Genomic DNA, 6,202 nt, shown 5'->3' with positions numbered 1-6,202 from the left:
TCACAATGCCCGTTGAGGTGCATCTATGTCATAAAAATGGCTGCGCCCATGTGTGTTTCGGAATGAATTATCCATTTTTTTGACATGGTACTGTACTGAACTGGGAGAATGAAGGTGCATTTTGAAGAAAGCTGGGTGTGGGCTTTCAGAATATCACAACCGTTTCGACTATTTGGGATATCGGCATAGCTGACATTTAATGATCTTGTATTTCTCAAAGAGTCCTTGTGTAGTGTGACAGTGTGGAAGCGAATCTAATAGGGTATTTCATTTAACTCGAACCCCACCTTGAAAAAATAACGGCTCACTGCATAAGAACGAAACCAACTGCATAATATTACTAGTAGCCCAAAGTGTTTCAGAGTATTTTTGCACCGCAAATAACTAATTAATTAGTGGAAATTAATTTTCTCACTTTCTAATTACAAGGATTACAACGAAGATGTCAGCTGTGAACTTGTAGGCGCTGCCGTAAGAAAACGAATCCAGTTGGTTTTCATCTCTCTAGCTCTAACGACTTGTTTCTTCCGGGTCGCCAGAAATGCGCTCGGACTTCCGAAACTTGGACGGAGCATGTTTCCCACGCGCAAAAAGAGCGCTCGATCGCAGCGCCCTCTTACGTCCACTTAACGAACACGGAGATATGCGATCCATGCCACCTACACTCTTATCTATCACCCTTGCATTGTGCCGTATCAGCTCGACGAACAGAGGGCACAGTGACGATGACAACACGGCGCGTTGTCTTTTTATTGTCTGTTTGATTCCCTCCTCTTTTGTTTTCTTATTTTGCCGTGAAGCAACTGAAAGCACGCGACAGGGAATGTTATCTTTCAACGGAAGGACATTGAACATCGAGCATTACAAAAAAAAAAAAAATAATAATAATAAAAAGCAAGCAAACCAAAGAACACAAGGAGGAGCTGTCGCGGGTGGCATTTGTTCAGACTATCTTTTAAGGTTTACATATTTACTCATTTACGGCCGCTCTTTGTAGCATGGTTTGTGGCACAAGCAATGCGTTATTCCAGCAAAGAGCCAGCGGGTATAATGCTTCCCCTAGGTGCTGCACAGGGAAAACAGAAAAGAGCAAGAAAATAATTGCCTCTTTTTGGTATAACATATTTTAATGACAACTTATTTTAAGTTAGGGCAACATGAAACTGCATTTCGCACATGTATTCCAGTGTAACAGAAACAATGTTATGTACATTCAGAGCAGGTGCTCGAAGAGGTCGCCTTGCATCGTCACACAAAATCGGCATCTCCTGACTGTGTTCTCGATCGCCCTCCGCAACATGTCCTCGGGAATTTCACAGCAAACTTGAGGGCATCAGGCATTGTCGTGTCCTTGACGTACACGCAGTCCTTCACATATCCCAACGAACAGAAATCTAAAGGCGTAAATTCCGAGGACCTGGCAGGCCATGGCACTGGTCCGAACCTTCCCACCCACTGGTTAGGAAATGCGTGGTCGCGACCTGGGTTGGAGCTGTGTGCGGGAGCGCCATCGTGCTGAAACCACAGCTGACCATATCGCGCTAGTGGGAGGTTGGCGTAGAACTCTTCCACAGGGCCCTGAAGAACCTCGTTCAGGTATCTGTCCGCGGTCAGTGTCCCATCAAGGAAGACGGCCCCAATGAAGGTCGCATAGGGAACCGGGTTTTGAAGTCCCTTTGCTGCAACTGTTGATGCAGTTGAACGTGGTAAGGATGGAGGCAGGCCTCTTTTGCTACCCTCCACACCGTCGCCAACGGAACGCCAATCTGACAGCTGGCCTCGCGGAGGCTGGCAAGAGGGTATGCCTCAAAGGACGCCAACGTCGTTCGAACGTCGTCTGGAGGTGTCGATGACCTACGACGCTTTTGGGATAACTTGCCAAATCCTTTTAGCACCTCGTGTTGACGAACAATCATCGCAGGTCTTGGTCTCCTGCCGGGATGCCACATCTGAAAAACCTTCACTGCCTTTTTTTTATTGCGCTGTGTAGCACCTAGGGCAAGCATAATGTCAGTTCTTTCTTCGTTGGAATAGGGCATTATTTGACCCGCAGAGCATTCAACAAAGAGTCTGCGTACGGAGACGAAAGTGAACAAATGACCGAGGCGCTTCGGCTGAAAGATCGCCTTCCCTGTCGCGTACCTAGAGTTGCTACACGACGAAACTCAAGCAGCACAATGTACTGAAAGTCGAGTGCAACAGGGGTGGACGGTATGTCCCTAGTGAAAATGTATCTGAGAGGCCTCTCAGGATTTTTTGAGAGGTCTGAGAGGACCTTTGAATAAATTCTGAGAGGTCTGAGAGGACCTCTCAAGCAGTCCTAAGAGGCCTGAGAGGACCTTCTACGAAATTCTGAGGGGTCTGAGAGGACCTCTCAAGCAGTCCTAAGAGGTCTGAGAGGACCTTTTAAGAAATCTTGAAAGGTCTGGTAGGACCCTTTAGCACTTCTGAAGGGTCTGAGAGGTCCTTTCAAGAAATCTTGAAAGGTCTGGTAGGACCTTTCATGCAGCACAGAGGGGTCTGAGAGGACCTCTTAGAGAAAATCTGGAAGACGTTGTATAATCATTCATGTAGCCCTGAGAGGTTTGGGGGACCTCTCAGGCAGCTTTGCGACAGTGCGTCGTGCAACACCTCCCAGAGCAAGTTGCTACGTGTTTTCCGCACCGCGGAACATGCTACCTCGTCCGCTTTGGAAAATAGATCGCAAGATTTCACGTGTTTGTGCATTATTCCTTCAAGGAACACGTGCCGTGATAACCTTGTATTGCCTTCCCCCCTTGAAGCTATTGTTCTTGGAATCCGTGCATTATTGCACTGCACGTAAGTGGAAGCGTTTCGGCCAGTCGCCAGCGGTTGAATCAGTCTGTTTTGAAACGTTGAAGTGTGAGGACGTCGGCCGCGGATCTCAAGTAATTTGCGTTTTGTCTTCGGGATTGTAACTGTTTTTGAGGTATGTAGACGATGTCTCAAATATGCTTTTGTGATTGACAGCCATTCCTCTTCACTTTAGGCTTTTACTAGTGTTCGCAGACACGCATTATGAGCGCCGATAGGAAGATTACCAACCACGTAACGTTACCAACGGCGCTGGGTGCCAAACGGTGTGTTATATATTTCGATGCCTACACACTGACTTACACTGACATTTTGAAGTTGTATTTCTTACAGATGAATCTCGTACGAAGTGACAGGTGGTGAGAACACAAGGTGGTGAGAACCCAATCTCTCCAGTTAGTTGGTGGCTTACGCAAGCAAGGGAAACTAGACGGTGCATCGCAAGTCCCGAAGTATACGTAAAACAGATGAACTTGATCACCGAGAAGCAGAGTTCCTCAAGAATATTTTTCATCGCTGCTGTACGGACATTGTGAATATGTGTCCCATGAGTTCACGCTTTGTGGAATACGACAGTATGTGTTGATGATGACTCGTACGCTTTCGTAGACATGTAAGTGCTAAATCTAGTTTCTGTTGGTGCAATTTACCGTTTCGTGTAGTTTCTTGCGAGCGATCCTTCAACAAATATTAGATATTCACAATTCTGTAAGACATTTGAAATAACTGTTACATAATCAGATAGCAGTGTGCATGCCTTGAGTGTATCTGTACAATCGAAGGAACTCAATATATGTGGAGTTTTGTGACATGTACTTGTCTGTATCTATGTGTGGTGTATCATAGCACTGTATGATTATACCACTCCGACGACAGGTGCAGCGTAGACGGCGAAATTGAACATTGATGTTCCGATGTCACATCTGGGCATTAGCTTCTGAGAGATCCTGTCAATCTGAGAGGTCCTCTCAACCTGAGAGGTCAGCCTGAGAGGTCCACCAGCCTGAGAGGACATCTCAGCCTGAGAGGTCCACGGGCCTGAGAGGACCTCTCAGCCTGAGAGGTCCTCTCAGTCCCATAACATATTAGACCTGAGAGGCCTCTCAGATACATTTTCACTAGGGGTGTCTTATCAATGTTCTTTAGTTTCACGAGTCTGTTCCACCTACCCGTCCACCCCTATTGCACTCGACTTTCAGTACATTGTGCTGCTTGAGATTGAGAAAAAAAAAAGGAGGAAATCAAACAGACAATAAAGAGACAAAGGGCCGCGTTGTCATCGTCAATGTGCCCTCTGATCGTCGAGCAGATACAGCACCATGCAAGGGCGAGAGATAAGAGTGTCGACGGAATGAATCGCATACCTCCTTGTTCGTCAAGTGGACCTGGGAGGGCGCTGCGATCGAGTGCTCATTTTGCGTGTCGGAAACATGCTCCGTCAAAGTTTCGGAAGTCCGGGCGCATTTCTGGAGGCCCGGGAAAAACAAATCGTTAGAGCTAGAGAGATGAAAACCAACTGAATTCGTTTTCAAAATACTCTGAAATACTGAGTACAAAAATACTCTGAAACACTTTGGGCTACTAGTAATACTATGCAGTTGGCTTCCCTAGTGAAAATGTATCTGAGAGGCCTCTCAGGTCTAATATGTTATGGGACTGAGAGGACCTCTCAGGCTGAGAGGTCCTCTCAGGCCTGTGGACCTCTCAGGCTGACCTCTCAGGTTGAGAGGACCTCTCAGGCTGGTGGACCTCTCAGGCTGACCTCTTAGGTTGAGAGGACCTCTCAGATTGACAGGACCTCTCAGAAGCTAATGCCCAGATCTGACATCGGAACATCAATGTTCAATTTCGCCGTCTACGCTGCACCTGTCGTCGGAGTGGTATAATCATACAGTGCTATGATACACCAGACATAGATACAGACAAGTACGTGTCACAAAACTCCACATATATTGAGTTCCTTCGATTGTACAGATACACTCAAGGCATGCACACTGCTATCTGATTATGCAACAGTTATTTCAAATGTCTTACAGAATTGTGAATATCTAATATTTGTTGAAGGATCGCTCGCAAGAAACTACACGAAACGGTAAATTGCACCAACAGAAACTAGATTTAGCACTTACATGTCTACGAAAGCGTACGAGTCATCATAAACACATACTGTCGTATTCCACAAAGCGTGAACTCATGGGACACATATTCACAATGTCCGTACAGCGGCGATGAAAAATATTCTTGAGGAACTCTGCTTCTCGGTGATCAAGTTCATCTGTTTTACGTATACTTCGGGACTTGCGATGCACCGTCTAGTTTCCCTTGCTTGCGTAAGCCACCAACTAACTGGAGAGATTGGTTTTTCACCACCTTGTGTTCTCACCACCTGTCACTTCGTACGAGATTCATCTGTAAGAAATACAACTTCAAAATGTCAGTGTAAGTCAGTGTGTAGGCATCGAAATATATAACACACCGTTTGGCACCCAGCGCCGTTGGTAACGTTACGTGGTTGGTAATCTTCCTATCGGCGCTCATAATGCGTGTCTGCGAACAGTAGTAAAAGCCTAAAGTGAAGAGGAATGGCTGTCAATCACAAAAGCATATTTGAGACATCGTCTACACACCTCAAAAACAGTTACAATCCCGAAGACAAAACGCAAATTACTTGAGATCCGCGGCCGACGTCCTCACACTTCAACGTTTCAAAACAGACTGATTCAACAGCTGGCGACTGGCCGAAACGCTTCCACTTACGTGCAGTGCAATAATGCACGGATTGCAAGAACAATAGCTTCAAGGGGGGAAGGCAATACAAGGTTATCACGGCACGTGTTCCTTGAAGGAATAATGCACAAACACGTGAAATCTTGCGATCTATTTTCCAAAGCGGACGAGGTAGCATGTTCCGCGGCGCGGAAAACACGTAGCAACTTGCTCTGGGAGGTGTTGCACGACGCACTGTCGCAAAGCTGTCTGAGAGGTCCCCCCAAACCTCTCAGGGCTACATGAATGATTATACAACGTCTTCCAGATTTTCTCTAAGAGGTCCTCTCAGACCCCTCTGTGCTGCCTGAAAGGTCCTACCAGACCTTTCAAGATTTCTTGAAAGGACCTCTCAGACCCTTCAGAAGTGCTAAAGGGTCCTACCAGACCTTTCAAGACTTCTTAAAAGGTCCTCTCAGACCTCTTAGGACTGCTTGAGAGGTCCTCTCAGACCCCTCAGAAATTCGTAGAAGGTCCTCTCAGACCTCTTAGGACTGCTTGAGAGGTCCTCTCAGACCTCTCAGAATTTCTTAAAAAGTCCTCTCAGACCTCTTAAAAAATCCTGAGAGGCCTCTCAGATACATTTTCACTAGGGTTCGTT

At 46.4% G+C, this 6,202-nt stretch overlaps 1 long non-coding RNA gene across 1 annotated transcript; it reads right to left on the bottom strand.

Moving 5' to 3' along the window:
- Positions 1–5,213: 5,213 nt before the first annotated feature.
- Positions 5,214–5,547, bottom strand: LOC135372631 (uncharacterized). The gene is made up of 3 exons (XR_010416039.1): positions 5,463–5,547; positions 5,312–5,402; positions 5,214–5,244 (listed from the first exon to the last, which is right to left on the bottom strand). It is a non-coding gene; the product is annotated as an uncharacterized LOC135372631 (long non-coding RNA).
- Positions 5,548–6,202: the final 655 nt, after the last annotated feature.

Source organism: Ornithodoros turicata, unplaced genomic scaffold, assembly GCF_037126465.1.
Source record: "Ornithodoros turicata isolate Travis unplaced genomic scaffold, ASM3712646v1 Chromosome16, whole genome shotgun sequence".
Classification (NCBI taxonomy): domain Eukaryota; kingdom Metazoa; phylum Arthropoda; class Arachnida; order Ixodida; family Argasidae; genus Ornithodoros; species Ornithodoros turicata.
Note: the sequence above shows the minus strand (reverse complement) of the source record. Positions and strands in the feature narration are given on the sequence as shown.